The following is a 21973-nucleotide window of genomic DNA, read 5'->3' as shown; positions in this document are numbered from 1 at the left end:
ATGTTGTGTCATATTTCACAGATAATCTTGTAATTACTACATGTCATAACATATGTATGTTATGTATATATGTTTATATGTATCACATATTCACAAAAAATATTTAAATAAATTTATAAATATAAAAATTTGCTTATGTTTATATATAGGTACAGACATATTCTCACTGAAGTGTGTTGGTGTGTGTACGCATCTTGAACAACTATCTAAAATTAACGTGAGCTTCAAGATAGTGGAAGAGTAAGACGTGGAGATCACCTTCCTCCCGACAAATACATCAGAAATACATCTACATGTGGAACAACTCCTACAGAACACCAAATGAATGCTGGCAGAAGACATCAGACTTCCCAAAAGGCAAGAAACTCCACACGTACCTGGGTAGGGCAAAAGAAAAAAGAAAAAACAGAGACAAAAGAATAGGGACAGGACCAGCAGCTCTGGGAGGGAGCTGTGAAAGAGGAAAAGTTTCCACACCTTACGAAGCCCCTTCACTGGCAGGTATGGGGGGTGGTTGGGGGGGGGAAGCTTCGGAGCCATGGAGGAGAACGCAGCAACAGGGGTGCAGAGGGCAAAGTGGAGAGATTCCTGCACAGGGGATCAGTGCCAACCAGCACTCACCAGCCCGAGAGGCTTGTCTGCTCACCCGCTGGGGCAGGTGGGGGCTGGGAGCTGAGGCTCGGGCTTCGGAGTTCAGATCCCAGGGAGAGGGCTGGGGTTGGCTGCGTGAACACAGCCTGAAGGGGGCTAGTGCGCCACAGCTAGCTGGGAGGGAGTCTGGGAAAAAGTCTGGAGCTGCCAAAGAGGCAAGAGACCATTGTTTCGGGGTGCGCCAGGAGAGGGGATTCAGAGCACTGCCTAAACGAACTCCAGAGATGGGCATGAGCTGCGGCTATCAGCATGGACCCCAGAGACGGGCATGAGATGCTAAGGCTGCTGCTGCAGCCACCAAGAAGCCTGTGTGCAAGCACAGGTCACTATCCACACCGCCCCTCCCAGGAGCCTGTGCAGCCCACCACTGCCAGGGTCCCGTGATCCAGGGACAACTTCCCTGGGAGAACACACGGTGCACCTCAGGCTGTTGCAACATCACACTGGCCTCTGCTGCTGCAGGCTTGCCCCACATTCCATACCCCTCTCTCCCTGAGTGCCGCCTGAGTGAGCCAGAGCCCCCGAATCAGCTGCTCCTTTAACCCCGTCCTGTCAGAGCAAAGAACAGATGCTCTCAGGCAACCTACATGCAGAGGCGGGGCCAAATCCAAAGCTCAACCCCAGGAGCTGTGCGAACAAAGAAGAGAAAGGGAAATCTCTCCCAGCAGCCTCAGGAGCAGAGGACTGAATCTCCACAGTCAACTTGATGTACCCTGAATCTGTGGAATACCTGAATAGACAACGAATCATCCCAAAATTGAGGCGATGAACTTTGGGAGCAAGGATATACATTTTTTTCCCATTTTCTCTTTTTGTGAGTGTGTATGTATATGCTTCTTTGTGTGATTTTGTCTGTATAGCTTTGCTTTAACCATTTGTCCTAGGGTTCTGTCTGTCTGGTTTTGTTTTGTTTTGTTTTGTTTTTTAGTACAGTTTTTAGCACTTGTTATCATTGGTGGATTTGTTTTTTGGTTTGGTTGCTCTCTTCTTTCTTTCTTTCTTTTTTTTATTACTTTAAAAAAATTTTTATTTTTGTTAAATATTTTTTATTTTAATAACTTTATTTTATTTTTTCTTTCTTTCTCTTTTTCTCCCTTTTCTTCTGAGCCATGTGGCTGACAGGGTCTTGGTGCTCTGGCTGGGTGTCAGGCCTGAACATCTGAGGTGGGAGAGCCAAGTTCCAGACATTGGTCCACCAGAGACCTCCTGGCTCCACATAATATCAAATGACGAAAGATCTCCCAAGACCTCCATCTCAATGCTAAGACCCAGCTCCACTTAACGACCAGCAAGCTACAGTGCTGGACACCCTATGCCAAACAACTAACCAGACAGGAACATAACCCCACCCATTAGACGACAGGCTGCCTAAAATCATAATACGGTTACAGACACCCCAAAAACACACCACCGGATGTGGTCTTGCCCACCAGAAAGACAATATCCAGTCTCATCCACCAAAACACAGGCACCAGTCCCCTCCACCAGAAAGCCTACACAACCCACTGAACCAACCTTACCCACTAGGGGCAGACATCAAAAAAAATGGGAACTACAAACCTGCGGCCTGGGAAAATGAGACCCTAAACACAGTAAGTTAAGCAAAATGAGAAGACAGAGAAACACACAGCAGATGAAGGAGCAAGGTAAAAACCCACCAGACCAAACAAATGAAGAGGAAATAGTCTACCTGAAAAAGAATTCAGAGTCATGATAGTAAAGATGATCCAAAATCTTGGAAATAGAATAGAGAAAATACAAGAAACGTTTAACAAGGACTTAGAAGAACTAAAGAGCAAACAGACAATGATGAACAACACAATAAATAAAATTAAAAATTCTCTAGAAGGAATCAAGAGCAGAATAACTGAGGCAGAAGAACGGATAAGTGACCTGGAAGATAAAATAGTGGAAATAACTACCGCAGAGCAGAATAAAGAAAAAAGAATGAAAAGACTTGAGGACAGTCTCAGGGACTTCTGGGACAACATTAAATGCACAAACATTTGAATTATAGGGGTCCCAGAAGAAGAAGAGAGAAAGAAAAGGACTGAGAAAATATTTGAAGAGATTATAGTTGAAAACTTCCCTAATATGGGAAAGGAAATAGTTAATCAAGTCCAGGAAGCAGAGAGAGTCCCATACAGGATAAATCCAAGGAGAAACACACTATGACAGATATTAAACTATCAAAAATTAAATACAAAGAAAAAATATTAAAAGCAGCAAGGGAAAAATGACAAATAACATACAAAGGAATCTCCATAAGGTTAACAGCTGATCTTTCAGCAGAAACTCTGAAAGCCAGAAGGGAGTGGAAGGAGATATTTAAAGTGTTGAAAGGGAAAAACCTACAACCAAGATCACTCTTCCCAGCAGGATCTCATTCAGATTCGACAGAAAAATTAAAACCTTTACAAACAAGCAAAAGCTAAGAGAATTCAGCACCAGCAAACCAGCTTTACAACAATTGCTAAATGAACTTCTCTAGGTAGGAAACACAAGAGAAGGAAAAGGCCTACAATAACAAACCCAAAACAATTAAGAAAATGGTAATAGGACATACATATCAATAACTACCTTAAATGTAAATGGATTAAATGCTCCAACCAAAAGGCACAGACTGGCTGAATGGATACAAAAACAAGACCCATATATATACTCTCTACAAGAGACCCCCTTCAGACCTAGGGACACATACACACTGAAAGTGAGGGGATGGAAAAAGATATTCCATGCAAATGGAAATCAAAAGAAAGCTGGAGTAGCAATTCTCATATCAGACAGAATAGACTTTAAAATAAAGACTATTACAAGAGACAAAGAAGGACACTACATAATGATCAAGGAATCAATCCAAGAAGAAGACATAACAGTTGTAAATGTTTATGTACCCAACACAGGAACACCTCAATACATAAGGCAAATGCTAACTGCATAAAAGGGCAAATCGATAATAACACAATCATGGCAGGGGATTTTAACACCTCACTTTCACCACTGGACAGATCATCCAAAATGAAAATAAATAAGGAAACACAAGCTTTAAATGATACATTAAACAAGATAGACTTAATTGATATTTATAGGATATTCCATCCAAAAACAACAGAATACACATCCTTCTCAAGTGCTCATGGAATATTCTGCAGGATAGATCATATCTTGGGTCACAAATCAAGCCTTGGTAAATATAAGAAAACTGAAATTATATCAAGTATTTTTTCCAACCACAACGCTATGAGGCTAGATATCAATTACAGGAAAAAATCTGTAAGAAATACAAACACATGGAGGCTAAACAATACACTACTAAATAACAAAGAGATCACTGGAGAAATCAAAGAGGAAATAAAAAAATACCTAGAAACAAATGACAATGAAAACATGACGACACAAGACCTATGGTATGCAGCAAAAGCAGTTCTAAGAGGAAAGTTTATAGCAATACAATCCTACCTCAAGAAACAATAAACATCTCAAATAAACAACCTAACCTTACACCTAAAGCAATTAGAGAAAGAAGAACAAAAAAACCCCAGAGTTAGCAGAAGGAAAGAAATCACAAAGACTATATCAGAAATAAATGAAAAAGAAATGAAGGAAACAATAGCAAAGATCGATAAAACTAAAAGCTGATTCTTTGAGAAGATAAACAAAATTGATAAACCATTAGCCAGACTCATCGAGAAAAAAAGGGAGACGACTCAAATCAATAGAATTAGAAAAGAAAAAGTAAAAGTAACAACTGACACTGGAGAAATACAAAGGATCGTGAGAGATTACTACCGGTAACTATATGCCAATAAAATGGACAACTTGGAAGAAATGGACAAATCCTTAAAAAAGCACAACCTTCCGAGACTGAACCAGGAAGAAATAGAAAATATAAACAGACCAATCATAAGCACTGAAATTGAGACTGTGATTAAATATCTTCCAACAAACAAAAGCCCAGGACCAGACGGTTTCACAGGTGAATTCTATGAAACATTAGGGAAGAGCTAACACCTATCCTTCTCAAACTCTTCCAAAATATAGCAGAGGGGGGAACATTCCCAAACTCATTCTACGAGGCCACCATCACCCTGATACCAAAACCAGACAAAGATGTCACGAAGAAAGAAAACTAAAGGCCAATATCACTGATGAACAGAGATGCAAAAATCCTCAAAAAAATACTACCAAACAGAATCGAACAGCAAATTAAAAGGATCATACACCATGATCAAGTGGGATTTTTCCCAGGAATGCAAGGATTCTTCAATATACACAAATCAATCAATGGGATACACCATATTAACAAATTGAAGGATAAAAACAATATGATCATCTCAATAGATGCAGAAAAACTTTTGACAAAATTCAACACCAATTTATGATAAAAACCCTCCAGAAAGTAGGCATAGAGGGAACTTACCTCAACATAATAAAGGCCATTGTAAATAGAGCTGCAATGAACATTTTGGTACATGACTCTTTTTGAATTATGGTTTTCTCAGAGTATATGCCCAGTAGTGGGATTGCTGGGTCGTATGGTAGTTCTATTTTTAGTTTTTTAAGGAACCTCCATACTGTTCTCCATAGTGGCTGTATCAATTTACATTCCCACCAACAGTGCAAGAGTGTTCCCTTTTCTCCACACCCTCTCCAGCATTTATTGTTTCTAGATTTTTTGATGATGGCCATTCTGACCGGTGTGAGATGATTGCAGCTCTATTTACAATAGCCAGGACATGGAAGCAACCTAAGTGTCCATCATCGGATGAATGGATAAAGAAGATGTGGCACATATATACAATGGAATATTACTCAGCCATAAAAAGAAATGAAATGGAGGTATTTGTAATGAGGTGGATGGAGTTAGAGTCTGTCATACAGAGTGAAGTAAGTCAGAAAGAGAAAAACAAATACAGTATGCTAACACATATATATGGAATCTAAGGGAAAAAAAAAAGGTCATGAAGAACCTAGTGGCAAGATGGGAATAAAGACACAGACCTACTAGAGAATGGACTTGAGGATATGGGGAGGGGGAGGGGTGAGATGTGACAGGGTGAGAGAGTGTCATGGACATATATACACTACCAAATGTAAAATAGATAGCTAGTGGGAAGCAGCCGCATAGCACAGGGAGATCAGCTCAGTGCTTTGTGACCACCTAGAGGGGTGGGATAGGGAGGGTGGGAGGGAGGGAGATGCAAGAGGGAAGAGATATGGGAACATATGTATATGTATAACTGATTCACTTTGTTATAAAGCAGAAACTAACACACCATTGTAAAGCAATTATACTTCAATAAAGATGTTTAAAAAAAAAAGGCCATATATGACAAACCCACAGCCAACATCTTTCTCAGTGGTGAAAAACTGAAACTATTTCCACTAAAATCAGGGACAAGACAAGGTTGCCTACTCTCACCACTATTATTCAACATATTTTTGGAAGTTTTAGCCACAGCAGTCAGAGAAGAAAAAGAAATAAAAGGAATCCAAATAGGAAAAGAAGAAGTAAAGCTGTCACTGTTTGCAGATGACATGATACTATACATAGAGATTCCGAAAGTCTCTACCAGAAAACTACTAGCGCTAATCAATGAATTTGGTAAAGTTGCAGGATACAAAATTAATGCACAGAAATCTCTTGCATTCCTATACACTAATGATGAAAAATCTGAAAGAGAAATTAAGAAACACTCCCATTTACCATTGCAAAAAAAGAATAAAATACCTAGGAATAAACCTACCTAAGGAGACAAAAGACCTGTATGCAGAAAACTATAAGACACTGGTGAAAGAAATTAAAGATGATACAAACAGATGGAGAGATATACTATGTTCTTGGATTGGAAGAATCAACATTGTGAAAATGACTATACTACTCAAAGCAATCTGCAGGTTCAATGCAATCCCTATCAAATTACCAATGGCATTTTCCACAGAACTATAACAAGAAATTTTACAATCTGTATGGAAAAACAAAAGACCCCGAGTAGCCAAAGCAATCTTAAGAAAGAAAAATGGAGCTGGAGGAATCAGGCTCCCTGACGTCAGACTATACCAGAAAGTCATAGTAATCAAGACAGTATGGTACTGGCACAAAAACAGAAATATAGATCGATGGAACAGGATAGAAAGCCCAGAGATAAAGCCATGCACATATGGTCAACTTACCTTTGATAAAGGAGGCAAGAATATTCAATGGAGAAAAGACAGCCTCTTCAATAAGTGGTGCTGGGAAAACTGGACAGCTACAGGAAAAAGAATGAAATTAGAACACTCCCTAACACCATACACAAAAATAAACTCAAAATGGGTTAACGATCTAAATGTAAGACTAGACACTATAAAACTCTTAGAGGAAAACATAGGCAGAACACTCTATGACATAAACCACAGCAAGATCCTTTTTGACCCACCTCCTAGAGAAATGGAAATAAAAACAAAAATAAACAAATGGGACCTAATGAAACTTAAAAGCTTTTGCACAGCAAAGGAAACCATAAACAAGACGAAAAGACAACCTTCAGAATGTGAGAAAATATTTGCAAACGAAGCAACTGACAAAGGATTAATCTCCAAAATTTACAAGCAGCTCATGCAGCTCAATATCAAAAAAACAAACAACCCAATCCAAAAATGGGCAGAAGACCTAAATAGACATTTCTCCAAAGAAGATATACAGATTGCCAACAAACACATGAAAGAATGCTCAATATCACTAATCATTAGAGAAATGCAAATCAAAACTACAATGAGTTATCACCTCACACCAGTCAGAATGGCCATCATCAAAAAATCTACAAACAGTAAATGCTGGAGAAAAGGGAACCCTCTTGCACTGTTGGTGGGAATGTAAATTGATACAGCCACCACGGAGAACAGTATGGAGGTTCCTTAAAAACTAAAAATAGAACTACCATACGACCCAGCAATCCCACTACTGGGCATATACCCTGAGAAAACCATAATTCAAAAAGAGTCATGTACCACAATGTTCATTGCAGCACTGTTTACAATAGCCAGGTCATGGAAGCAACCTAAGTGTCCATCGACAGAAGATAGGATAAAGAAGATGTGGCACATAGATACAATGGAATATTACTCAGCCATAAAAAGAAACAAAATTGAGTTATTTGTAGTGAGGTGGGTGGACCTAGAGTCTGTCATATAGAGTGAAGTAAGTCAGAAAGAGAAAAACAAATACCGTATGCTAGCACATATTTATGGAATCTAAAAAAGAAAAAAAAAAGGTTATGAAGAACATAGTTGCAGGACAGGAACAAAGATGTAGATGCAGAGAATGGACTTGAAGACACGGGGAGGGGGAAGGGTAAGCTGGGACGAAGTGAGAGAGTGGCATGGACTTATATATACTACCAAATATAAAATATATAGCTAGTGGGAAGCAGCTGCATAGCACAGGGAGGTCAGCTCAGTGCTTTGTGACCACCTAGAGGGGTGGGATAGGCAGGGTGGGAGGGAGACGCAAGAGGGAAGAGATATGGGGATATATGTATATGTATAACTGATTCACTTTGTTATAAAGCAGAAACTAACACACCATTGTAAAGCAATTATACTCCAATAAAGATGTTAAAATAAAATAAAATAAAATAAAATAAACGTGAAAAGACTTCAAGAAACACAATTACCTAATCTTATAGAGATTTAGATTAATAAAACACTTTTACATATTCCTAGGAAGATATATTTACACATTACTACATAGGTAAAATTATGGATTTATTTTCATAAACGTTTAGTGCATAGATCTATATCTTATCCTCAAAGAGGCAGAAATAGAGAAATTGGCATGTGACACTTCTGTAATCACATACAGATACTGACATGCTTGCACACTCTTAGTGATGACATTCTATGCATATACAAATACAGATGTATTTACAATTATAGACCTAGTACAAATAAATTTACATAATCCTGCATGACTATATATACAGATACATTTTACTAATATTAAGCAAGCTCCAGATCCAGACACACACAAAAATATATATATCTTACATAGTGTCAAATATATGTATTTACACATAATCCCATACAGATATATAAGGGAGCTCTACTTACATAATCCTATATCGATAGTGACACACAGAAATTTTCATGGTTCCATGTAGGAACAGAAGCTAGTACCCTAAATAACACCATACAGAGATAGATTATTCTAAACATATAAAGTTATAGATACTAACTGATATACATAATCTTTAAAGATATATTTATGTATTCTAAACAGATGAAATTACTGATACAGCAATATTTTGTAATACTAAGCAGATACCCATACATTTATGGAACACTATATAGAGACTATTTATGTATTAGCATTCTATAGGTGAAGCTACATAATTTGGGGTAGCTATCAATGCATAATCTGATATGGAATCAGAGAAAGAAATATTTGGATCATCCTCTACAAACATGGGTATATTTACATAATCTTAACAAAATGTCCTTTTGCATAATTCATTTTGTAAATAATCCATTTGCATAATCCCTTATGAAGATACAGATATATTTGCATAATCCATTACAGGAGTAGACTCATGTATAAATGTCTATATATTCCTGTATAGATAGATGTATATTTGTTTACACAAGCCCATAGAAGAATTTCTACACAGATATATTTATAAACTACTAGATATTAAAACTATAGAGAGATGCATTTTCATAATTGTATAATGTAAAGCACAGATACATTAATATGTGTATTTACATATATGTATTCATACACACATTGGATTTATATAGTTATATAATTAAGCATGATCTTAAACAGATGTGGAATAAAAATCCTATTCTGGTACAGCTAAAAAATCCAATGAATAATCCTATACAGTCAGACAATCTATATTCATAATCCTATGGAGCTATAGATATATAAAATCCTGTATATAATTATGTAGAAAATAGATTGTAATCTCCTCCAGATCCAGATTTGAATCCAGATTTATGCCCTTAATTCTATCCATATACATGTCCACAACCTCATACAGATGTCCATCTTTAACTTCATTCCCATCTACAACCATGACCACTACAAACCTAACCTTAGCTCCTCCCCAACTTTATATGCCATCCCAATCTCAAGTCCATCCACACACTTGTGTACATATACACCCAATTATACCCATAATCTGATCATTCAACATTACTCCTGTTTAAATCGACATCTCATAATCTTACATACATAGACATCCATATAACTAGTCCCCTATGTACATAAATATATGTATATTCTATCATATGTGTATGTTTTTCCTGTCCTTACACACACACACACTTTATTCTGGATACAAACACATACAGATACTTAGTCTTATATATACTTGATTTACTATAACAATACTTCAGCTTATTTATTTGCTTAATCATGTATATATTTCTATACATAAATATAATTCCATTCCCATACACAAACACACATACAGTTTTTTGTTTGGAAGGGGTTATTGTATGTTTTGCAATAATGGAATCATATTATATATTTTCCTGCTTCCTTTCTCTACCTAAAAATACTTTGTGGATAGCTTTTCAAATCAACTGGTATGCAGCTCATTCATTCATTTGATGGTCAGTACGTTTCTTTCTCATTTCTGCCACAACTAACAATGGCGTAATAAATAGCTATGTGTATGGATTCGTATGTACTGTGGCTTTTGTTTCTAAAAGAAAATTTTCCCAGGAGTGCATTTCTAGGTCAAAAGCTATACATTATTTTAATAGGTGTTGTCAGATTGCTTTCCAAAAAAAGATTAACAATTTACCTTGCCACCAGCAATGCATATGAGTACCTTTTCCCTAGATTTCTACCTGTAACAGTTATAGATCTTTGAATTCATTTTCGCTAGTCTGTGAGTATTAAGTGCTATTTCATTGTTAATTCAATTTTATTTCCCTGACTATTTGTGAATTTGAGCAACTTTTCTTATTTTTTGAGTCATTTGGAGTTGTTGTACTATGAATTATCATTGTATATACTTTGCTCACTTTCCCTTTGGATTATTCCACACTTTCTTCTCGATTTGCAGGAGTACTTTTTACATTTTAAGTAGTAACTTTACATCTATCATATGGATTTCAATTACTTTAGCCAGATCTATTATTTATTTGTTGACTGATACACGGTATCTTTTGAGTCTGAAATCACAATCCATATGTATTTTTAATGAAAGGATTCAATCTGCTCATATTTATTGCAATTATTGAGCTGTTTGATCTTATTCCTTCCATTTTCTTTTATGTTTGTTACTCATTTTACCTAAGTATATTTCTTTTCTTTTACTTGTATTTGTGGGTTTGATCAAATAAACTATGGATTCTGTAATTTTTACCTTTTTAATTGCAATGTGTACTGTATTTTCCATTACATTTTTGTTTACTTTTTCTTTCCCAGCCTTTCATAATCATATGTACATGACTCTACTATTAAAACTGAAGTTTTAAACTTTTTAGAAATGATGGCACTGTATTTGTGGGTATGGACAAAATGATATCCATAGATTGTGACATGCTTAATATTTATTGAGCATCTACTATATGCCAGAGATTTGTGAGGTACTGGGGAGACTTCAGTGTACAAGGGAGATAAAAGTCCTGCCCATGCTACTGTTCCCAACTGAACGAATGGTGGTGCCACTCACTGAGAGGTAGAATACCAGGGAAGCTCATCAGCTTATAAATGATATTGAAGCATGGAGATGAATATTGGTAATAGCTAATATTTATAGTGACTGAACTATATTCCATTGTTCTAGATTTCTTAAAATGTATTAACTGAATTCTTCACAACTGTTCTCTGAAATAGATACCATTACTATTTCTTCAGAAACTCAAGGCACAGAAAAATTTGTTTCCCTCACTATATACAAATACTATATCACAAAGCTATTAAGTGACAGAATTGGGATTAGGTTCTAAGCACATTAGATCCAGCTCCCACACCCAGAACCATTGTTCACTCAGACCCTCGGATGAGATCACCTAGAGAGTTCAGGAAGATAAAGAAAATAGGTCTGCATTAGAACCCTGAGACACAGCAACATTCAGAGTTGGAAAGGGGTGGAGAAACCAGCTACGGAGATTGAAATAAAAAGTGTTGAGTTGAAAAAATCAGGAGACTAGTATCTGGGAAAGTAAGTGAAGTTAATGTTTCAAGAAGGAGTTGAGACATGGTCAGACATTAATATAATATAAACAGACAAAAACTCTAGTAAACTTGATCAAAAAACCCCAAAGTTTTAAAAAGAAACAAAATAGGCAAATTCTGGTAAATACGATATTTTAAAGCTAGAGGAAGCACACGAATGCAGCATTAAGAATAAAGATGACCATGTATCTACAGATACAAAGGATATTTAAATATTACATGAGAATATTATGCTCAAACTTATGAAATACATTTGAAAATATAGATAAATAAAATTACTTCCCAGGAGTAGATTAATTACCAAAATCATCTCAGGAAGAAGTGGAAAACTTAAACCCAAAATCATACCAAAAAATTAAGAAGCTATTAAAATATCTACTTTTGAAAAGTTACTAAAAGATCTACTCAGATCATTTTATACAAGAATTTACCAGGTCTTCAGGGAACGGAAAATTCTATTAAAATTTTCTTTTTTTACTTTCTGGTCTCACCGGGTGGCACGTGGCATCTTAACTCCCCAACCAGGGATCGAACCCGCACCCTCTGCGTTGGAAGCTCAGAGTCTTAACCACCGGACCACCAGGGAAATCCAAAAACTCTATTTTTAAGAAGCTGTTCCAGAGCCCAGAGAAACACAAAACTTCCCAATTCACCATAAGAAATCAGCCTGACCAGATATGCAAAACACAAGAAGACAGAACCAAAAAGTAAAAATAAAAAATAAATGTATAAACATGCATCACTTTTGAAAATAAACGCAAGTATCTCAACTAAAGTATAAGTTAGTATTTGAACCCAGTCAATTATTAAAACGAATACTACTTCACAGTCAAGCTTGGTTGATCCCCAAAAGGCAAAGGTGTTTCAGCCTCGGGAAATATATTGACTATTGACGGTATTCACTACACTAACAGATTAAAGGAAGAAAATCATACCTCCATCTCAAAAGATGAAGAAAAACATTTGAACCAGTTCCTGATGAGAGAAAAAAATACTTACCAAAAAAATCACCTTAGTAAACTAGACATAGAGGAAAACTTCAACAGCCTAATATTGCAGGTTGCAATATTGCAGAAAAGTTGTTTTAGCTATAAGCATTAGAAATCTCCAGACCGACAACCTTAAAAAAAGGAAGAAGTCTTAGGTAAAGTGCCTCCAGGGATAGTTAATTAAGTAGCTCAAAATCATCATCAAAGACACAGTGTGCCGGAGTGCGGCCACCGAGCCTGGGCCGGGACCCGGCAGGCAGGGCGTAGGGCGCGCGGGGAGTGAGTGGGGCTGGCCCGGAGGAGCGCCCCGGAGCGTGAGGGCCAGAGCGGCGCCGCCCGCCGCCGTGCGCCCGGGGGCGGGGCTGCGCGGCCCCTCCGCCCCGCCCCGCTCGGGCGTCTGGTCCGCCGCCCTCCTCGGAGCTGCGCCTGGGCTGGCCGGGCGGACCCCAAGGACTGGCTTTTTTTTTTTTATTATCTGTGCAAACTTCCTGTAATTCATTTTTCCTCACTCCAGTATTAAGAAATATACCAAATTAAAAAGATATGGATGAGTATCCTAAGAAAAGAAAAAGGAAGACTTCACACCCTTCTGGTTATTCAGATTCCTCTGGAATAAGCAGAATTGCAGATGGATTCCATGGAATTTCTTCTGATCATTGTTACAGTGTTTGTTCTATGAGACAACCAGACAAAATATTTTGACAACAAAGTCTAATCATGAAAAAAACAACAAAGTTCATTAGTGGGACATCCTGCAAAATACCCTACCAGTCCCCTCGAAATTGTCATGGTCGTCGAAAACAAGGGAAGTCTGAGAAACCGCCACAGCTGACAGTAGCCTAGAGACATGACAACTAAATGATGATGATTCTGATACAGAGCCATCAAATGACTTGCCAAAATTTACAGATGGAATCAAGGCCACACACAGAAATCAAAACTACCTGGTTCCAGGTCCTGTACTTAGAATTCTAGACCACACTGCCTTTTCTACAGAAAAATTTGCTGATAACTGACATTTGTGATGAAGAGTGCGACTCCCCTGAATCAATCAACCAGCAAACTCAAGAGGAGAGCCCTATAGAAGCTCACACTGGGCTTCCCTGGTGGCGCAGTGGTTGAGAGTCTGCCTGCCAATGCAGGGGACGCGGGTTCAAGCCCTGGTCTGAAAGAATCCCACATGCCGCGGAGCAACTGGGCCCGTGAGCCACAACTACTGAGCCTGCGCGTCTGGAGCCTGTGCTCTGCAACAAGAGAGGCCACGACAGTGAGAGGCCCGCGCACCGCGATGAAGAGTGGCCCCTGCATGCCGCAACTAGAGAAAGCCCTCTCACAGAAACGAAGACCAACAGCTAAAAATAAATAAAAAATAAATAAATAATAAAAATAAAGGAATTCCTTTCAAAAAAAAAAAAAAGAAGTTCACATTGCTGAAGATGTTCCAGTTGCTGCAGAAGTGCATGCAATTTCTGAAGATTATGATATAGAGACCGAAAACAATTCCTCTGAGAGTCTCCAAGACCAAACTGATGAAGAGCCACCAGCTAAATTTTGCAAAATTCTTGACAAGAGCGAAGCTTTGAATGTGACTGCCCAGAAGAAATGGCCTTTACTGAGAGCTAATAGCAGTGGCGTCTATCAGTGTGAACTTTGTGAGTTCAACAGCGAATATTTTTCTGATTTAAAGCAGCATATGTGATCTTGAAGCATAAGCGTAGTGATTCAAATGTGTGTCGAGTATGCAAAGAAAGTTTCTCTACCAATGTGCTTCCGATCGAACATCCAAACTGCATGAAGAGGATCCCTACATTTGTAAATACTGTGACTATAAAACAGTAATTTTTGAGAACCTCAGCCAGCACATTGCAGACACCCATTTTAGTGATCACCTTTATTGGTGTGAGCAGTGTGACGTACAGTTCTCCTCAAGCAGTGAACTCTACCTACATTTCCAGGAGCACAGCTGTGATGAGCAGTACTTGTGTCAGTTCTGTGAACATGAAATGAATGATCCAGAAGACTTGCACGGCCATGGGGTAAATGAGCATGCATGTGAATTAATAGAGTTAAGTGATAAGTATAACAATGGAGAACATGGACAGTACAGCCTCTTAAGCAAAATTACATTTGACAAATGTAAAAACTTCTTTGTATGTCAAGTATGTGGGTTTCAGAGTAGACGTCATACAAATGTTAACAGGCCTGTTGCTATTGAACAGACTAAAATTTTTGCTCATGTCTGTGATGACTGTGGGAAAGGCTTTTCAAGCATGCTAGAATATTGCAAGCATTTAAATTCACACTTATCTGAAGGGATTTATTTATGTCAATATCGTGAATATTCAAGAGGACAGATTGCAGATCTTAAAATTCAGCTAGATTTCAAGCATTCAGCTGATTTACCTCATAAATGTAGTGAGTGCTTAATGAGGTTTGGAAATGAAAGGGAATTAATAAGTCACCTTCCGGTCCATGAGACAACTTGATTGTTCTCTTTAACTTCCATAATGATGTAAAATAATAAATTTGATGTAAAATAATAAATTTGACTCTTTTGCAGATGTTAAAATGGAGGATTTTAAACACAACTGAGAATTGTCTTTAACAAGATTTTTTTTAATTGCCAATTTTCTTGGCATTGCTACCTTTTTCAGTATACAATTGTATCCTAAATGTGGTATTTTCAATGTATTGTAGTTCGTAGTTTTAACCACTTTTGGTGACTATCGTGTTTCTTGCATGTGGTCTGATTTCATAAATTCATAAGAAACAGATGTACTAAAAAAAAAAAAAGATATAATGTCCCTCCATATTTCTCTCTGTTCATGGCATTGGCATTCTCCTTGCTACCTTGCCTCACAGACATTATTCTGCAAAAATAGCAATGTGCCCTGGAAGAAGGACTATTTTCTCCCACTGTCTATAAAATGGAGAATCTTTCTTAGAAGGTTCCCAAAAGACTTTTGTCTCATTAGCTGGAATTTCATCACAACCTCATTCTTAGACCAACCCCTGGTAATGGGAGTGAGATGATGAAGAAAACACGGCCATGTGAAGGAGTGTGGATTACCCAAACAAAGTCAGAGCTTTATTAGAAGGAAATAAATATGTTACTTAGGGTACCCAAAGTGTCTGTTAGAGATTTCTATCCGAAACCTGAAATAACAGCATATTTAAGACGTAATTAAACGGTGAAAAATTAGAGGCATCCCTCTTGAAGTCAGGAACAAAATGAGGCTGCCAATATCATTAGGATACAACGCTGTATTAGGGATCCTAACAATTCACTCAATAATATTTGAGTGCCTACTAGGCACCTGGTACTATATTAGGTATTATAAACACAATAATAAGCGAATCTCAGAATCTGCTCTCTACTAGAAAAGAAAGACAAAAACCAAGCAAACACGAAATAACTACAATTTATTCTAAAGGTTGTGACAAAAACAAACGGAAGGCTGAGAGAGAGAAGAAGGGGGACTTTCTTTAGGAGATGAGAAAACTCTTTATTGAGAGAGATTTAAGCTGGGATCTAAGAATTAGAAGGCCCTGGCTACAGAAGAATGGAGCAAATGTTCCAAGTAGAGGAAAATGCCCAGAGACCAGAAAGAGATGTGGTATTAGGACTGAAAGATGAATATGGCTAAAGCACAACAAGCAAGGAACTATTAGGGAGATTGATAAAGATTGGAAGGAACCAGATCCTACCTGGCCTGTATGTCTTTTATGCTTTACAGTGTATTAGACCACGATTGGAAGACTAAGTTGAGGAATGACATGATACAATTCCTAAGTTAGGAAAATCACTTCTACTACTCTTTGGAGATGGGATTGAAGAACGCAAAGCGGACCTGAGGGTACCGGTTTAGAGGTCATTTCAATTCATTCAGATGAGAGATGATGGCGGCTGTTATGGACTGGATTGTGCCTGCCTTCCCCACAGCTTCAGAGATGGAAGTCCTAGCCTCCAGCGCCTCAGAATGTGACTGTATTTGGAGAGAGGGTCTTTGAAGAGGTAATTAAATCAAAATGACGTTATTAAGGTTGACCTTAGTTCAGTAGGCCTGGTGTCTTTATAAGAAAGCAAAATGTGGACATATACACATACAGAGGGAAGGTGCAGATACAGGGAGAACACAAGCCAAGGACAGAGGCCTGGAATAGATCCTTCCCTCATAGTCTCGGAGAGAACAAACCCCGCTGACCCCTTGATCTCAGACTTCTAGCCTCCAGAATGGTGAGAAAATAAATGTCTGTTGTTTAAGCCGCCCAGCCTGTGGTGCTTTGTTGTGAAAGCCTCAGGGAACCAATACAGTGGCCTAGACCAAGTTGGCGGTAATAGAAATGGGGGGAAAAATTCACATGCCTTTTGGGTACAGAATCACAGATGTACTGATGAATTATCCAATGTAATCATACGATGAAGTAAGAGGTATAAAGATCAGAAAAGAAGACACAAACAGTCACTAGTTGCTGGTGACACAATTGTTGCCATAGAGTCTAGCCAACAGCTGTGACTAAGCTGGACATGAGATCACCATTAGTATGACCACTGATGTTTGGACTTTCTATAGCCATTTCACTTAATGTTTTTTATTTACCAATTGAAAGACCCAGGACCAGCAAGAGACCTGCTTTTAAAGAACTAAGGGCGGTCACGAGGATTTGGAAAGTCTTCAAAAAGTGAACAAGGGAAGTGGTAGAAATTCAGAGAGTCTCAAAAAAAAAAAAGTCATAACAAGGATAACTATCCAACAAAAAGAGCTTCTTTGTAATGAGCTTCCTGCCCTGAAAAGACTTAATCACAGGCTGAGAGACGAAAGTGATGCCATTTTTTAAAGGGAGAAGGACTCTGCCCTGAAAGGGAATTGAGACTGGATGACATCTCAGGCCCCTTCCAGTTATGATTCAGTGATTCCAAGAAGTGCAGTGATTTGTTATTGTTACTTGGTGGTGGCTTATGTAATACCTTGTGGATTTTAAATGCTGATACAGGAAAACATCTCCTGGGCCTGGCTATCCGCTAAGGAGATAGCGTATTAGTGAATGCAGTGTAAATACAACTTACTGAAGACACTCGCTAATGACTGAGGCTACCAAATCCAGTTTCTTGCTATGGTCATTCTCGTGTATTTGGTTGTACGCCAAACACACGGTCATCTCACCTTATTCTAGGCCAACCAATAGAGAAGTGAAATGTCCTTTGAATCACTATTAACATGTATCCAACGTTCACTGTTTTTTCAGCTATATTTCCCACATATGTTTCCATTTTCTATTTAGACTCATATTACTCTATGGCCGTTTTGTTCCCAGGTTTGATTACAGAACAAAGCAGTCCCAAAGAGTATGTGAAATTGCTCTGCACCTCGCATGCTGTAAAAGTTGGGTACGGGCTGTGGTTCATGAGTTACTCAACATTCATAAAACCCTTCCAGACTTGTCTTGCAGTATTTCTTGCCAGGAAATTGCTCGATCGCCAGATACCTGATGTTTGTGATTAGCAAAAATAAGCTTTCTTAGAGTTGGGATGTGTGTGTGTGTGTGTGTGTGTGTGTGTGTGTGTTTTCAGTTGGGGTTGCTTTTTTCTTTCAGTTTTAAGATATTTACAAAACATTCTTCACGTTGCAAATGTAAAAATGCAAACTAAAGTTTCCCTCCTGACATTCTGTACAAGCTTGTAAAAAAAGTGTTGCAGCCACACAAACTCCAGCCTGCAACTCCATTCTGCAATTATGGTTTGCAATAACTCTGGAAGTCATATGCCAAGAAAGGATTATGAGCTGATCTTCAATGCTCTGACACTTCAGCAGGGAAAAGCAGTTGCCCAAGTGCCAATCTGCAGAATCCCAACCCAGCTCAAGCCAGACCATGAGCACTTTGAAAGGGAAACAGATTTCAGTGACCATATGTGCAATTATTATTCATCCCCGTGATGACTGATTAAAGAAGTGGGTTGGCCTGTCTGGAATACCATGTGCTGAAGCCAGGACAGGCTGATTTCACTCAACCCCCATGCAGGTCCCACCTGCCCCAGAATCCAGATCCAGAACTACCCCCAAGAAGGTGGGGGTGGGGTGGACTCTCTTAGGAGACCTTAGGCCAGGATCACCAGGTAAAGATTGCATCACCCAAACATGTGTCACCCAAATGGAGACACATGGCCGCTTCCTTAGACAATGTGGTCTTAGTTCACTTCTTCATTGCCCTTCCACCTGAAACCCCTGGCTTTCAACTGAGATTAATCCTGCCTTTATCTCCTAGTTCTTCTTTTTTTTAAGGCAAGAACCAGATGGAAAAGTCTCATTAGTATCATACCAGGTATTTATAACAGCAACACAAACCAATGAACCAAATTAAGGGAGTTTTGGTTCCTCCTGCTTACCAAATCTGTCTGAAAGTCAGGTCTCCCCTGCTTTTGTCTTCATCTGATCTTGGGTTAAAAGATAAATAAGGCACCACAACTCCTCAGTTATCTTAGATCTTCATCCCTGATGACCTTACCACATCTCCAAATTGTCCTGGACCTCCACAAGCATCCTCAGTCAGGTCATATAACCCGTATAATTGCTAAAACATCTCTGAGTCTGGTCCTGTCCATTCCCGTTTCAGAGTGGACACTTCACAAAGCAAATCCTGGGCAAGAACTTGCTGCAGTAATAATCCCAGCTGTGTAGTCACATGCAAATGATATGCTATCCAAATTGAAAAACTTCAGAATCCCTGATTTGAAGAAGAAAAAATAAAACCAAGACACACTAATCAGGTAATTCATTCTCTAACAACTTTCCACACCATGTAGTTTTTTCTAATTCTAGAAGCGTAGATACCTGTAGCACAGTTGCCATAAACATTTTCTCTCCTGCATTATCTATTTATTTCCCACTGACAGACACGACTTACCCCCTCATTTGTTCATGCCTTAACTCAAGTCGGCAAACATTTACTGAGCCCGTACTACATCCCAAGCACTGTTCTAAGGAAATGCAGATAAAAAGGAGGCTGGAGTTGCCTTGAGGCGCTGTCTGTCTTCAAGGAAGCTCCCAAATTAGTTAATCAGCAATTGGAATCATTTTCAATCAAATTCAATTATCTTAGTACCTCATCTGAATACGAAGACGTATAAATTCCCATGGAGGGAAATTGTAAAAGATGCTCTTAAGGGCAGCTGTGGCAGATTGCTGTAGGGAAGCCTACAATTTAACGCAGGTTGGTTCTAAAGCAAAGAATAAAGATTCCAAATAATGTCACTCTCCTCAGAGATCTAATGTCCCTTAATGAAGGTGTGGATCTCAGATATCCTAAAACTTTACAAAAATTCTTCTAAGGAACAATGCTACTAAGACAGCAACCCAGGGAGCGCCAGTACCACCAGGGATGGCATCACCTGATAGCTGTCATTTTCCAGATATGGAAAAACTAAGAGAGTAAAGAACGACAACCAAAAAAAAAAAAAAAAAAAAAGAACGACAACCAAAAACACATGCATTTTTGTTTAATATAATTCCTTCTTTTAACATAGAAATAAAGTACTTGCACGTTACTCTATGCTTATAAAATTGAGAAAGATACTTCTGTTCAACGACAAAGATGCTATGAATATTCCAGCCACTAAGATTCATTGCTACCTGACTCTGATGTCTTTACCTGACACATTTCTTTCTGCCCTTTGCACAGCCCTCCACTCCCTTCACTGCCCCCTCGACCCCCGACACCCCCCCCCCCGCGGGGTCTTTATCTGTTTAGCACAGTAATTGGCAAAACATGATCCCAGCCCACCACTTGGTTTTGCACAGCCTGTGAGCCAAGAAGACTTTTTACACTTTTAATCACTGGGGGTATGGGATTGTGTGAAATTTCAATGGGCGTGCCATAGACGAAAATCAGCAAATGAGGGTAGCTGTGTTCTAATAAACTTTCTTTATTGGCTGCTTTTGCACCGCAGTGGCTGAGGTGAGTGGTTGGTGATAGGGGCCTCATGGCTCTCAAAGCCCAACATGTGGACGTCTAGCTCTTGACAGTAAAAGCTGGGCGACTCATGATGTAATCTCACCCTATTCTTTTCCTTGTACTTGGTCTCACATGGTGGCTCTGTTTGTGTCTCTAGCAGGTCTGTTTCACTTCTCTGGCCACAAAAGGGGCGCATTCAGCACTTCTTCTGCCACCTTGAGCATTGAGCTTGCACACCCAGCTACATTCTCCCAAAGGTTAAGCCGCCAGTTGGCTGAGCCTTGACATTGCTGGCCCAGCCCTTCCTGCTCGCTCCACCTACCCAACCTGTAGGCTTTTTCTTGTCTTGGTGACTCGCACAGAGGCCATGCTCTGTCATTTTATCTCTTGCACAATCTTTCTCCTTTCTAGAGCTCTGCTGTGTAGTCTTTCTACAACCTTGTCTGCCAAAAGCTTAGTGGGCTTGACCCCAGTGGTCCTGGGCTCCCATGTCTCTTTCCTCATCTTCCAAGGCTCACCCAAATGAAGACACATGTCCATTTCCAATGTGACCTTAACTCACTTCCTCCTTGGCCTTCCACCTGAAACTCTTGGCTTCAGTCAAAATTTCTGTGGGCTCCAAACATCTTTTACTTTCTCTAAATATTTTAACACAACGAATCAAAACAAAACTGCTTTTAGTGGGTGCAGGTTTCTTTTCCTATGGTAAACTATTTGGAAGTGTTTGTCACAGTAGTTCTGTTAAAGCCACATGGTTAAGACACAGCTATGACTAATGTTGTCAACATTCCTCCTGTCCCTCAAAGTTGTTTTCCTCAACAATTTTTAATTTTCCATGGAAATGGATGAGCTGGGAGGGTGCAGAGGACCATGAATCAGAGCTATCTGCTGATAATGCTTTCTGCAATTCCTTACCCAACTCCAGGACTGAGCAGTTTGACTTCATGGACTACTTCCTTTCCTCTTTGTCCCTACAAACTCTGTTTAAATAGAGGAAGTAACAATTGAGGAAGGACCCAAGAGCAATTATAGAAGTAGGAAGAATAGGAGTGAGAGACCCTGATCATCTCCCAGGAAATAAGCTGTGTTTTTGGTATTTGAGGTGGGGGGATTAGAAGAAAAGGTGTACTATGTTCACAAGAAGGTTGGCTGAGCTGCAATGCTCTTTATTACTTTTGCAATTTAAAAAACAAGAAACAATTTGTTA

The 21973-nt window shown here is 38.9% G+C and overlaps 1 long non-coding RNA gene and 1 pseudogene across 2 annotated transcripts in view; one reads left to right on the top strand and one right to left on the bottom strand.

Annotated features, from left to right (window-relative positions):
* Nucleotides 1–12906, bottom strand: part of LOC309627042 — a 73727-nt gene extending 60821 nt beyond the window's left edge. Inside the window, exons 1-2 of the long non-coding RNA XR_014243507.1 lie at nucleotides 12827–12906; nucleotides 6826–6902 (exon numbers count right to left, since the gene is read on the bottom strand). This is a non-coding gene — a long non-coding RNA (uncharacterized lncRNA). The remainder of the gene's footprint in view (nucleotides 1–6825; nucleotides 6903–12826) is intronic.
* LOC309627032 (zinc finger protein 639-like) lies at nucleotides 6910–20261 on the top strand (annotated as a pseudogene). The gene is made up of 3 exons: nucleotides 6910–13525; nucleotides 13677–13930; nucleotides 14238–20261. The product of its transcript is annotated as a zinc finger protein 639-like (transcript).
* Nucleotides 20262–21973: the final 1712 nt, after the last annotated feature.

The sequence above is a fragment of the Balaenoptera borealis genome (assembly GCF_965194805.1).
Source record: "Balaenoptera borealis genome assembly, chromosome: 3".
Classification (NCBI taxonomy): Eukaryota; Metazoa; Chordata; class Mammalia; order Artiodactyla; family Balaenopteridae; genus Balaenoptera; species Balaenoptera borealis.
This window is presented reverse-complemented; position numbering and strand designations above follow the sequence as displayed.